At 36.9% G+C, this 14,598-nt stretch overlaps 1 protein-coding gene across 22 annotated transcripts in view; it reads left to right on the plus strand.

Annotated features, from left to right (window-relative positions):
* The first annotated feature begins 323 nt into the window (after positions 1 to 323).
* Positions 324 to 14,598, plus strand: part of BAZ2B (bromodomain adjacent to zinc finger domain 2B) — a 343,885-nt gene continuing 329,610 nt past the window's right edge. For 17 of the 22 annotated variants that reach the window (XR_004441758.1, XM_033231366.1, XM_033231365.1 and 14 more), the window contains exon 1: positions 1,980 to 2,176. The gene's annotated coding sequence lies outside the window, so the exon portion shown is untranslated. Of the gene's footprint in view, positions 1,329 to 1,979; positions 2,177 to 14,598 lie in introns of those variants that run through there. The other 5 variants (XM_033231361.1, XM_033231356.1, XM_033231373.1 and 2 more) reach the window with 3 other exon arrangements.

Raw genomic sequence — 14,598 nt, forward strand, 5'->3', positions numbered from 1 at the left:
AACTTTGAGAGTTTCTTGTGTTCTGGAGGGAAAAAACGGTACCTTAGCGAACTTCTAAAAAAAATACGTGTCTTCTTGGCTAATAAAGTGTTATCAAGATTAAGGCTTTCAAAAAAATGGTTTTTTTTAGGAATCTATAGGATGGGGTGCGGGAGGGAATGGGGCACCCATTACTCCCAATAACTAAAGATTATTGTATCTTTAGTTTAACTTGATTGGTTGCAGGATTTGGGAATTGGGGTTGGAGGAGTGGAAGGGTAAAAACAGAGTTGGAAGAGATTCTGGGGGTAGACACATAGCGTATGACTGCGTGTGTAGTTTAAAGGAGCAAAGGGCAACCAGTCTTACTCATAACTTGATTTTTAAAAAGTGTTTAGTGCCTACAATTTGCTATGCTTTTTTCTAACCTCTCAGAAACTGGGAAAAAACCTATCGAGATTACCTTTTACAGTGTGTGCATGTAACTTTAAAACAATTGACTATTTTAACGTCTTTTATTTAAATTTTATTTTAACTTAGTGCGTAAACATTACAGCCAGTTTAACTTGTTCGTGGAAAGGCAGTAGAATTTTACCCCGGGACCATCTTGCATCCTGCTTTTTGAGTTTTAACATCCGCGAAATCTCGGCATATTAATTTATTTGGTTTGTAGAATTCTGAGTTTAAGAACAAAAAAAAGTTTAGGTGGAGATGGTAGTTGACCTATGCTCCCTACTCTGTAGCTTTTGTTTTTAAAAAACTAAGTTTTAAATCCCATTTTCTATCCTGTCTTCTTTAAAAGCAAAACAAAACATTTTAAGTTTCTTAACTTTTTCCTGGGACAAGGAACGGTGCAAACTCAAAGCTACAGTATTCTTGGAAAGAAGCAGCAACCCCCTCCCTTGGCTCCTTTAGGAGCTGATAGGTCATTTATTATTGGAACTGAAATGGTATAAACAATTCTCTCTCTTTTTTTCCCTTGTTAACAGCAACTTTCATTGTTAGAGAGAGGAGAGAGAGAGAAGCCTTGTTGGTTGACGTCACTTGGTTCATGAAGCCTTCGCCTAGAAGTGAAGCTGCTGAACAAACCTTGAGAAGAATCATCTCCTGCTTCAATCTGCTGCTGGATAGGAACTAATCAGAGAGAGAGAGGCGGAAGACGGAGAAGGAGGGAGTCGAGGGCTTTCCCGATCACAAATCTCACCTCCACTACAACTCTCTTTATACTTTTCTTGCAGAAATAATAATAGAAATAAGGAGGTGGTGGGGTTTCCAAAAATCTTAACCTTCAACCATCTGGGGAAAAGGCAAAAATCCCATCTACCGCAACTCTCAGTTCGAAAGTAGAGGTGAGTTTAAAATCCTCGGGCGTGAGGGGTGCGGGTGAGGATGTAAATTCCCAGTGTTACAAAGCTGGTGGAAACAGCAGCGGAGAAACTGCGCTCGGGCAAGCGGGGGACTCTGGAGTTGCTGCGTGGAGGCGCTCGCCCCGCCGCCCTCTCGCCCTCCGCCGCTGTTTACCCTCGCCGGTCGGTGCGGCTCTTTGTTGTGGTGGCCGGAAGGCTGGGGTGGTTCTCGGGGTCCCGAGTGGAGTTTGGGGGAGGAGGCCGCGGAGATGTGCCGTCCTGGGTGGGAGGTGGGGGGTGCGGCCTCCGGAGAACGTAAACTTTATTCCTAGAAGCCGGTGCGGGACTTCGCTGGAGTAGGGCCGCGGGCTGTGCTCCCGGCCGGGCAGGCGCTGCCGCCGCGAGTCCGCCGCCTTTGTGCCGGCCGCCTTGGCTCGCGTCTCCTTCCTCTTCCCCTTCGGCTTCCAGCGCTCAGGTCGCGGCCACCAGTTTTGCTTCTTAAAAAAACAACCTCTGTCAGCGTTGCGATGGCCGTTCCTACCCCGGAATATCCGCTGCTCCCCCACTCCCTGCCGGGGTAGTTTCTGGATCACCCCCCACCCCCGTCCGCCTCCTGCTGCCCTTTTTTGCCTCCGCCCCCTCTTCCCTCTCGGACTGATTAGCTGCGTCTGCCACCCCCACTCCCCGGCTCGGGCCTCTAGCTCTCCCGTGTGTAGCTGGAGGCTCTGAGTTTACTGAAGATGAGCGGGGGTGGGGGTGGGGCAGGTGGGATTGGGAAAAGATCTGGATACCTGGGAAGGTCTATGTCAGGACGCAGAAGGTTTGAGGAGCATTGCTTCTCATACAGTAAGGTCTGTGCCTTGGTCTCATCTTTTAGCAGTTCTTCCCCGGGAACGACCGCCAGCTCCCAACTCCTCTGCTTCCCTCTTTTAATCTTCTCGTTACCCCTCCCCCCCGCCCCCGTTCTCTTTCGCGGCTCCCTCCCCTTTAAGGAGTTTCACGAACCCCAGAATTGGGATTTGGGAAGGGGAAGGAAGTGTTTGAAGAGTCAGAGCTGGATCTGTTGTTTGGGAGATTTTCTCTTCTTTTCTTTCTCCCTCTGTATTTATCTTTTGTCTGTTGCTTCCTTATAAAGAGGGAAGCAGCTGCAGTCCTTGGCCGAGTTGTTGAAATTTATCCCTTTGTGTATATTACAATATCCTCCATTTTTTCCCCTGCCCTCTAAACAACAAGCGTTTCGCCATCTTGGGCAATTTTATTCCCAAGTCTCTTTTTTATTTTTGAGGAAAGGAAAGAAGCATTAGGAAGTGTGTCTGGATAAGGCTCAAAGTTTAGGGAATGTTCCGGGGGCCCAGTGACGTCATGTAAACTTTATGGAGAAATTTTCCCAAGAGTAAATTTTTTGCTTAATTTTTCTCCTGTTGTATAGGATTGTGTAACTTACAGGTTACTGATAAGTTGTGTGGCTTATTTTTGTGTTTTGCTCTCAAAATAAGTATACGAAGTCTGCGTATTGTATGTTTTGGTAACAGGTGGAAGATTTTGTGCAAAAAATGGTAAACTTTTGTGCGTCATTTGTTATTTACCTAGTTTTTGTGTGTTTTTTTCAATTTAAAGGTTTCAACTGTTACCTGTAGTCAGTATATCCCTTTCTTATTTGCTCTACTCTCCCCTATGGATTTTTTGAAAATTAGCTTGGTTAATATTTATGTATGGTTATTTTAGATTATCTGGCTCCCCGTTTATAATAAAATGTTCTGAGGTTTTCTTTTTCTATTATTTACATTTTGAAGAGAAATGACTATGGAAAATACCTTAAGATAATGGATACTTTAAAATTTAGTAGCAGATATTAAGTCAAATAATTGTTGAGTATTTAAGAGGCAGAATTGATTTTAAAAGATATAATCGCTAGCTATAAACTCTTTGTCAGCCATTATGAACAGATAAACAATAAAAACTAGCACTGTTTTAATTTGCTTGTCTAACATAGTTTTTCGCCTCACAAAAGTTGGTTTGGTCACATGACCAAACTTAATGATACACTGACTAGTATATAAATAAGAGGCACTGTAAATTGAATGGGAAAGTGGAATTCTGTCTCCTGTAGTCATTTTCAGTTAGCATATTTACATCTCTTCTAACAAGGACATGAAACTGTCTGTATTTAATTTGCATTCTCTTTGTCTTCTGGGTTGAGGGAAAAACAGTGACTACAATTAACTTAAAAAAAGCTAATAGAAACAGTTCTGAATACAACGAAAAGATTTGTCTAACACACAAAAATTTATGTTCTATATGGTATGTTTTTATTTCTGTAGCAGTCTTCTTTGGTGTTATTTATCCAGGAATTTGCTTCATGTAATATGCTAGATAGAAAGTTGAATGTCTGCCATTTATGTGAATTGTAGGTAGGTGAAAAATGTTTAAATAGTTAAAAGCACATAGAACAGATGGTTCTAAATTATACATGCAACAAAGGACTAGAAGATTTGGCAGATTATAAATGGCAAGCAACAGAGGATAAGCAGTTTAAGAAAATGGTAGTTAAGTACATTTGATGTCTCACACCTATTGTAAACACTGTACATATTATTGTCACTGTGCTGCATAATCAATAATTTGGACAACATTAAGACACTTGTATGGTTCAGATAGAAAAAAGTAATTTTTACAAGTATTTGAAACAAGTGGTTGAATTTAAAATTATTTTAAACCTGTGATGATGATGATTTTTTTTTTTTAGGAAATCAGTTTGTATGCTTTAAAAATACAAAGTTATTTATGAGGACTTAATATTGTGTTCTTATAATGGTTGCAGAGAAATAGGAATGGGTACATATTTTAAAATCCAGATAATAGTAGCTTCACTGTTCTCACATATTAAACTAGTGCCGAACTGTAGTACCATTTACTCTTGCAAACACTAATGAAAAAACACTTCTAAACTCTTCCGTCTTGGAAGTGCATTTATTGGAATATTGCTGGCATCATTTATGAAATACTTATTAAATGAAGGAACGATATATTTTAGTTTTAATTTTTGAGTTTTGTACATAACAGTATGATACTGATTTTACTTGAATATAGTTTATTTTGAATTTTTAGAATAGATGGATTCTTACGCAGTTTTTTCTTTCTAGAAGAGTCTCTGAGTAATTATATTTAGCATTTTCAAAAAATTTGGAATAGCTTAAAGTATTCAACTTCGTAGAAATTTGTTTTTATTTTTTATAAGCCATTCATTTAAAATGCACATAAGACTGTAATGGAAACCTTAGAATTTTAATTCTGTTGCCCTTTCTCCCATTTCTTTGTTTGCATGTTTATTATAGAACTGCAGTGTAAAGGAGCAGATGTTTTGCCAAACATCCTGATGTGTTGCTTTTTCTTATGGGAGTGCATAACTGTTCCTTCTGATGCATCAACTTGACAGCTGGTTGATTTCATGGAGCTGCTAAGAAGCCATTAGTGGTGTCATTGAATTGAAACAGAACAGTCACTCCCAGCTTGAACTGCAATTGTTAATGTCTTTGTTGCTACTTTTGTGTTACTATACAAGATGTAAGATAACACAGTTGCATGAAAGTTCAGGATTTCTGTCTTATCTCCTTGAATTAGTGAAAGTATATTTTGGAACTTGATTACTTTTAGATTTAAAGGTTTCTCAGAGAAGGGATTTTAAGTTGTAGTTTCTGAGTAGAACTACCAAAAGAAGAAATATGATTTAGCACAAAGTAATATGGTGATTTTGACCCTTAAGAGGAATTATGCCATCAAGTTTTAGTGATTATTAATATATTTGATTTCCTGGGGGATTAATTAAGTTACCTAACTAGGTATTTTAAGAGTTTTTTTGGTTACATACAATTAAGTATTTTATACCATGAAGTTTTAAAAATACTGCTGCCCTATTTAATAAATGCTAATCCATTTGGCCGTTTCTTTAAACTTTTGTTGTAGGAGGTAATCAGAAAAGAAATAATTATTGGGGAAAGAGGCAGTTTTGTATTTAATTTTTCTTTGTAATGAGGCTAGAATGTTATTTAAAAATTCATACAAACTATGATCTAAAATAATTTACTAGTAGACATTAAATGATTTTTAAAAATTGAAATTATGTTTCATTGTTATAACTTTTATTGATAGTTTCAGCTATCATACTAAAATGTGTGATACTAAATATGTGATACTAAAATGGTGTGATACTAAATACGTGATACTAAAATGGTGTCATCCCATTGGTGCCTACACATATTCTACTTTTTCTAATTATTTGCATGGTGTTTTTTGGTGGTAGAGGAAATGGGAGGGAGAAATGAGGAAGAATGAAAAGTGATAATCCCAACACAGAAAAACACATTTAAAAAAAATTCATGTAACTAAGATTTAAGGATGTAATACAGTTTATTTATTACTATGTTAAGATAATTTTTCTAGTCCCAGTATTTATTGACTTTTAATTTGTAGGTCTTTAGGTGTATTAGGCATTTAAATAATTCTTCAAAGAGATTAACATTTGTAACACTTAAAATAGTTTGCCATTACAAAAATAAAATATGAAATTGATTAGAATATATAATTTGCTCAAAATTTCCTCTACAATATAAATTTTTAACACTTTTAATATGCCACTGATTCCAGAATTATGATTTCCTGAAATCGTGAGTTTATAGACATTTTCCTTTTAAATAGGTAGTATATTACTGTGACTAAAGCTAAGATTTATATTCAGGCATTATGCTTTCTCAACCCTTTTTATATAGTAGCCATACAACTCCTTAAAAAGAAAATAATTCTATTACCTTTGACTATGACTCAATATGTAAGAAACGTATTTACTCATAACATATTTTTGTTGAGGTAGATATTCATATAAATCAAATTATGGTACATTGAATTGTGTATGAAATATGAAAATTTTTTTAAAGGACTCCTGATGCTTAGTTTATTTTTAGAGATAATATGGTCTTAATTGTACTACACATAAACATCCTGTAGTTTAAGGAGAAATTTTCAGGCATCAGATTTCTTAAAGGAAGGTAATTCTCAATAGAAAGGTCATTTTAAAAGTTAAAACTTCGATTTACAGGTTTTTCTGTTGACTGTAGTAAGTATGAAATTATGGGTAATAAATATATTTAATTCATTTTCAACTGCATATTGAGTTATAAAATATTGGCCACATCTTTATTGAAAACAGGAAAAGTAAATGAATATCTATGACTTTTAAATCTGTTTTGAGTGCTATTTGATTTGTGGCAGTCATGATAGAGTTTGAAATGTAAAATATTTAAAAGTATAGATATTTACAGGTTAAATATTGAGTTTTTAACATTAATAGGGTTTTATAAGAGTATGAGGTGAAAATGTAGTTTTTATTACACATAAATTTTTACTATATAAGGTAAAGTATTTCAGTTTGTTTTAAAAGGTAAAGTTAATGTTTTAAAAATAGTTTTTATCATTTATAAAATTCAACTTGTACTTTGGCTTTTGAATGCATTTCATTCAAATAAAAATTATTGCATATTGGGGACAATAATAATGATGGCAACATAGATATGAACCTTTACTAATTTTGTGTTGTGCACATGTGTGCATGGTATATAAGAAAAAGGAGCATTTGGTTTGAAGATAAATCTATTCTTGCATTGGTACTTCAGCTATGTGTAGACATAATTGTGTGTTTTTTCCTGTTTTCTCCTCTTAACACTTTTCCACAGACATGCACTCATTAATCAAAGACGGTGCACTCCTGCTGAGGGCAGAGAGGTTCATCAAATTGGCAGTCAGTTTGGTGTAAAGAACGGTGTACTGAAGCTCTTAACTCGCTAGGACATAAATAAATCTAAGGTCTTTGTATGCAGACCCTAGAGGTTAATACTGTATAATACAATGTCCTGTCTTTGTTTTTATGATTGATGTTTTTAAATGTTTCAAGCTTGGTGAAAGTCTTCTAGTAGGTCAGGTCTGACAATCTGATTGGCTGTAGTAAGAAAGCATTAGGTTGTCAGAAGGACTTTGAGTATGCTGCAGAGATTTTGATTTTTTTTTCCTACGAGATCATTGTCATACTGCCTGAGCTGTTATAGGAATGTACCAATGATTGACATTCCCTGCTGTGATAATGGACCTAGTGCATGAAATGCCAATAGTTTGGTCCTATTTGTTCAGAAGCTTACTGCTATTTGTATCCTTAACAGAGCTAACATGTAGAACAAGCAAAACTACTGGGATTTCTCTGTAGAAATAGTGCTGGGATTTGGCTTTAACATGAATTGGTTGCATATTCATAATTTAAGAACAGCTGGTTACAGCAAGCACGTAGTCATTTGCAAGCTATTATAAACCATTCCACTCACATGGAGCCTGTGCTTGGTGATTTTTTTTTTTTTTTTATTGATCTACCTGCATTTAAAATCTGGTCACTGCTGCTACAGAAGCTCTTCATTTTAGCTGTGTTTGCAACACAGAACAGATTCAATTTTAAATATTTAATTTAAACTTAATGCTGAATAAAATGAAGAAGTGTTAGAGGAAACAAGTGTAAAAGGTCATGTCTTACCTGTCATATAGTTAATCTTGGCCAGAACCGACCAAACAAACCTAGATTATACAACTATTGTAATTTTTGGAATATGTGTTTTATGATTTTGTCCATAGATCAATAACAGGATTATCCTTGATTTGAAAATATTGCTAATAATATTTTACTAGTTATACATAGTTTTGGGAAACAACATTAACAGTAGATTGTGATTAATTAGTCACAATGTCATCTAATATGTAGAAAAGTAGTAGTATAATACTTTTAGCTTATGAGTGGTGGTGTAAAGCAAGATAGAAGGGAAAATTGACAGGACTTTATAATTGGATTAGAATAATGCTAATCCTAAAACTGTAGAGTTACTCTAGTTTTTTAGAAGGAATCTAATAAGGAGTCTCTTTTGCTTTTTGAGTCACTTTTGGAATATTAAGCACAGGTAGGCTCTTACAGTATTTAGATGGTATTAGTAAGTTAGGACAGCTATAATAGTTTCCTGCATGTTGTCAGTAATAACTGTAAGGAAAGAGGAGAACACCTTTACATCTCAAGCTTTCAGTGAGAAGGGTGGGAGGAGAAAATGTTAAATGCTATTTTAGCTCTCCTTTTAGGAATCACAGGGAGCTGTGTTTTGATTTGTGTATGTTAAAATAAGTGAATACCTGAGTGATTTACAATGATGCGTTTCCACACATGGTGTTAAGCTCACATGTGCATGTATGTGTTTGTCCCCACACTAGATGATAAAGTAGCTCTCAGCACTTCAAGGTTGAGTTCCAGTCCTAAGAGTGCATTTTACTCTTTCTTGGCTTCACAAATGGCTGGATAGGTTCGTAGTATAACAGAATATATGGCCAAATTTAATCTAGCTGATACTAGGCTGTACTTTTTTTTAAAACAATAAATCCAAAGGTTATTAAAGGATGATGCATTACATTTTAGTTTTGAGTTGCATAGGATCATAACTGTAATTAACTTCCCATTATTTGAGATTACATCAGGCGTTTTGTAAATTATTTTATGTCCTCTTCTCTCCCTTTTGACTATTGTCTTTTCATTTATTTCTCTGTTCTTCAGCATCTCATCACAGAATAAAGGAAAGAAAATTCAAACAAATCTGGTTTTCCCTGCCTTCCCCACTTCTTGATGAAGAGGAGTTCTTAGTTTTTGACTAACATGGAGGTTTAGGATTTTATTTGTCTACCTTTTCTGGTTCTCATTACATGAATAATTATATTTAGAAAAGAAGTAGTGTGAGTTAATAGACTGAATTTTTATTTTTACTTTTTATTTTTTTGGAGACAGGGTCTCACTCTGTTGCCCAGGCTGGAGTGCAGTGGCACGATTCCAGTTTACCTCAACCTCCTGAGCTCAAGTGATCTCCACTGCCTTAGTCCCCCAAGTAGCTGGGACTGCAGGCTTATGCCACCTTGCCTGGCTAATTTTTGTATTTTTGTAGAGATGGGGTTTTAGCACGTTTCCCAGGCTACTCTTGAACTCGTGGACTCAAACGATCTGCCCACCTTGGCCTCTCAAAGTGCTGGGATTACGGGCATGAGCCACCACGCCTGGCCTGACTGAATTTTTCTATACTTGTTAGTAACCCAGCAAAACAAAAAATTTAGTCATTGTTTGAAAAAGTGAAATGACTCAGTGACACCCACCACAGGAGAATTGCACATATTTGATATACTTGTATTCTAGTATTAATAATAGGAAAAGGAGGAGGCATCTACCTTCATTCTTCAAGCTTTTATTGAATGCTATCTCCAAGCACGCTCTGGAAGAGCTATGGATAACAATTTATGAAAGTTTGTAATAGGAGAGAGATGGCTTCTCGTTGGATTAATTAGAAAAGGCCCTTTGGTTTTGGTAGCATTGAACTAGATCAAGAACAATTAAATTTTGAATATTCACAGATCAGGAAGAAAAGATCCAAGAAAAGAAGGACTGCATAAGCCCATTATAGAACAAATGTAGAGCTAGAGCTCTATATTAGAGCCAGTCCATTTAACATCTGGGATGGTTCTGCCTTTTCAAGGTCACCCCAACCCATCCATGCCTCTTCCACTAGAAGGAAAAGAAAATGTCATGGGATCCTTCCCTTCCTCCATTGCTTTCAAAATTGACTGCTTGGCTTTTTCTGGAGAAGATGGGTTAATCAGTTTCAAATCCTCCATTTCAATGATAGGCTTCTTTGTGGAGGCCGGGTTAAAACTGACAAAACCGCCCTTTCTGATCAGAGGTATTTAAATGTTCTGTTTTGAGATTAACCAGAATCCCTCCCTTCTCCTTGGTTCTTTTCCTATGCTTTTGTGAATAGTTTTTCTGGAAAGCTAATGCATGATCATCCCTGCTAAGAACATTGAGTAGGCCGGGCGTGGTGGCTCAAGCCTGTAATCCCAGCACTTTCGGAGGCCGAGGTGGGCGGATCGCAAGGTCAGGAGATCAAGACCGTCATGGCTAACATAGTGAAACCTTGACTCTACTAAAAATATAAAACAGAATTAGCGGGGCGCAGTGGTGGGCGTCTAGTCCCAGCTACTCAGGAGGCTGAGGCAGGAGAATGGCGTGAACCCAGTACGCGGAGCTTGCAGTGAGCAGAGATTGCGCCACTGCTCTCCAGCCTGGGCGACAGATCAAGACTCCACCTCAAAAAAAAAAAAAGAACATTGAGTGGAGAACAGAGGGTGATATATGTGTATCCCTTTTCTCCATGATGATGGCTATGGCTCAAAAAAACACTTTTACTTCTTTTAGTTCCTTTGGATGAATGCAGAAGACAAGCAGACTGCTGGACTGCTAGTAACGGGCGTATCCATAAGGACAAAAAGGAGGGCTGGGCGCAGTGGCTTATGCCTGTAATCCCAGCACTGTGGGAGACCGAGACAGGCAGATCACTTGAGGCCAGGAGTTTGAGACCAGCCTGGCCAACATGGTGAAACCCTGTCTCTACTAAAAATACAAAAATTATTTTTTTGAGGCAGAGGTTGCAGTGAGTGGAGATAGTGCCACTGCACTCCAGCTTGGGTGACAGAGTGAGACTCTATCTCAAAAAAAAAAAAAAAGCATGATTTATAGCCCCTATTTTCAATAACATCAATACTGGTTTTCACTAAAAATAGAAATCCCACTAAAAGAGTATGAAAAAGGAAAGATTATGAAAGATCTTTTACATAATGTCTTAGCCAAAGACAATAAATTTTAGTGGTTAGTCTTTTCCTAACTTCATTATTACTTCATAATAATAATGATGAAATTTATTATTATTGCATATTAATGAAATGCGTTTTATTTGCAGTATTGTGATGAACATTTACTTGCAAGAGATTTGTCATAAGAAAACCTTAAGACTTTTACGTAACCATTTTTTATCTTATACAAGGATAAGTTTTGAGGTAAATTAAAGATGGAAAACAGTGGAATAAAAGTTATCTAGTGTCTAAGTTTAGTTCGAAGCCGTACTTACTATCTTTTCTGGTTTCTATGATGACATGGTGGTTCATACATGCTTCTGAACTTTGGGTAATGTCTTGCTGTTAACATAAACCATTGTGATGACCTAAGAAGCACCAAAACCTGTCTTCAACATTTGAAAAAATCAGGAGCAGCCTATAAGTCACAAAATGACCTTTTCTTCCTCTCTGGGTTATTAGTGCAGCATGCTGAAAAAAAACAGGGTCTGCAAGACAACAGTAACTGACAGAGGTGTGGGTCAAATCTCTTTATTTTAAAAGAAGAGTTACTTTGGAGCCAAAGTTAAGTGTTCTTAGGGTTTGGGCAGAAACAACAAAAAAGGAGACAATTTTAAATAAGATTTCTAAATGCAGTCAGAGTAGAGCATTGTTAGGTAATCAAGTCCTCTTGGAACATATCAAGATTGTGTCCATAGTGGTGTAAGTATTTTAGCATTAAATTTCTGTGCCTTGTCATTAATATTTTCTGTGACTTGTTGGGAAAATAACTTATCTGCAGTCATGCCTTGGGGATTTGAAGTAAAAAGTTGAAGGGTTAGGGAAGGGCAGTGTAAATAGTACACACTTGATCCAGGAAGAGAACATGTAATAACTTTGGACAGTTAGATAAAAGCTGTCTTTGCCCTTCCCCCTGCAGAAAGCCTGTTCGTAGGCACACTTGCCAAAACTCACAAAAGAGAAGAATTGTTTTAAAGAACGTGAAAATGTTTTTGTACTATGTGTGAAATGGGAAGGTAGGAATAAGGCATGCCTGGGAAGAAAAGCTAAATTGAATGTGACCAGAATTTTACTGTTTTTAAATTTTCATTATTATTAATTTTTTAGAAACAGGGTCTTGCGCTGTTGCCCAGACTGGACTGAACTGGGCACAAGAGAGCCTCCCATCTTAGCCTCCTGAGTAGCTGGGACTACAGGCATGCACCACTCGGCCTAGCTGTTTTTTTTTTTTTTTTATAATGAAGTGTTCTATGATGTAGTACCTTGAATTTGACCTTTTGCATTTTAATATGAAACACCTTTTGTGAAATAGATTGTTTTTGCAAATATTTTATTTGTTCCAGGTAGCATTTAATATATTGCAGGTACCAACTAAAGTAATTACATGTACATGGGTAAAAAACATGTTTGTTTCTATATTTATAATCTCAGCACTTTAAAAGTGAGCTAAAAATAATCCTACAGCTACCCATGGAAATAAATAAAAATCACTTATCAAACCAGGCGCAGTGCCTCACACCTGTAATCCCGGCACTTTGGGAGGCCAAAATGGGAGGATCACTTGAGGCTAGGAGTTCAAGAGCATCCTGGTCAACATAGCAAGATCTTGTCTCTACACCAAATTAAAAAACAAAAACAAAAAAAACCCAGCTGGGTGTGGTGGCATGCACCCGTAGTCCTAGCAACTTGGGAGGCTGAGGTGGAAGGATCGCTGGAACCCAGGAGCTGAAGGCTGCAGTGAGGTATTATTGCATTCTCCAGCCTGAGTAACAGAGTGAGATCCTGTCTCTGTCTCTGTCTGTCTGTCTGTCTCTCTCTCTCTCTCCTTTCCCGCCCCCCCCGTCTCTATCTCTCTGTCACACACACACGCGCAATATATTGTCAGTTCTTCAGTTTTTTTTTTTTTTTGGAGACCAAGTCTCGCTCTGTCACCCAGGCTGGAGTGTAGTGGCATGATCTCGGCTCACTGCAAGCTCCGCCTCCCGAATTCACGCCATTCTCCTGCCTCAGCCTCCTCAGTAGCTGCGACTACAGGCGCCCCGCCACCTTGTATTTTTAGTAGAGATGGGGTTTCCCCACGTTGGCCAGGATGGTCTCCATCTCCTGACCTCGTGATCCGCCCGCCTTGGCCTCCCGCAGTGCTGGGATTACAGGCATGAGCCACCGTGCCCGGCAGTTTTTTAGATTTAAAAGTAATTTTCCTACTTTTAAGCTGAAAAATGCCCTCCTCACCAAACTTTTTATAGTTATTTCTCATATTTTTAATGTTTTGACATTTAATGATTTTGCATTCCTTTCTGCTAGTAAAACTGTCCTTTTATGCTCATGTTAAGGCCCAACTTCCCATCAACACTTACCTATACCATATTTTCATGTTATATTGCATTCTCTAAAACTTCTGTTATAAGGAATGTTGAGTTAGATAACTAAAGGTCAGTTTTTTAAAGCATTGTCATGTTTTGGTTGTAATTTTGTTTTAACCTCTTGTGACAGGAATCTTTCAAAAAAATACCAATTTTATTAAATATATTGAGAATATTCAAACTGCTTTCTTTGATAAGGCAGGCTTATACTCGTACGTAATTCTATTACATTTTAGATGCCTAAATTAAAACTATTTGAGTATCAAAATATTTTACTCTATAAATATGTACAATTATTATGTGTCAATTAAAAATAGCTGGGCATGGTGACTCACACCTGTAATTCCAGCTACTCTGGAGGCTGAAGTGGGAACATCGCTGGAGGCCAGGAGTGTGAGACCAGCCAGAGCAACATAGTAAGACTCCCATCTCTAAAAATAAAATTAAATTAAAAATACACATATAAGAAAGGGAAAAAAACTACTGGAGAATATAACTTGGAATTACAAAAAATAAATTCCCATATCATATTTGTGTCATTTGCTTCTTTATGATAAAAGGGTATATGCAGCTGTACAACTTGCCAGTTACTTATTCCTTCTTACAGTTAATCATATTAATTGTCCTTTGACTTTTCTTCTTTAAAAGTGTATTTCTTCACTATGAAATATTAATAAGTTTAAAAAAACAAAAGCATTAAGATAAAAATTTCAAATGTTCACAATTCTATTATTCACAGGCTACTGTATGCATTATTAGTTTGTTTTATGTTGAAATGAAATATTTACTGAAATGAAAGTGTTCATTAATGAAACAGCAGGTTGGTGTCGTGAACCTATCCCTGCAAAAGATGAAAATGACAGGAGTGGGCATAGAGTGAAATGCTTCTGTGGTATTACCTAAGAAAGAACTAAAATAATCCACTGGATTAAGTGACAAGGACATTAGTGACCTTGGCATTAATAGTTTCAGTGGAGTGGTTTGGATTAAAGCTATAGAAATGGAAACATGTTTAAATAGTTTTGGGGGTTTTGTTTTTTTGTTTTTTTGGTTTTTTTTTGGTAAGGAGGAGGAAAAGAAATTGGGTAGTTTCTGGGAAGGAAATATAGGAAGATGTTTTTTGTTTTTTGTTTTTTTTAAACAGGGGACTGAAGATATAGGGGCAGAGG

This window comes from Trachypithecus francoisi, unplaced genomic scaffold, assembly GCF_009764315.1.
Source record: "Trachypithecus francoisi isolate TF-2019V2 unplaced genomic scaffold, Tfra_2.0 Lachesis_group13, whole genome shotgun sequence".
NCBI classification, from domain to species: domain Eukaryota; kingdom Metazoa; phylum Chordata; class Mammalia; order Primates; family Cercopithecidae; genus Trachypithecus; species Trachypithecus francoisi.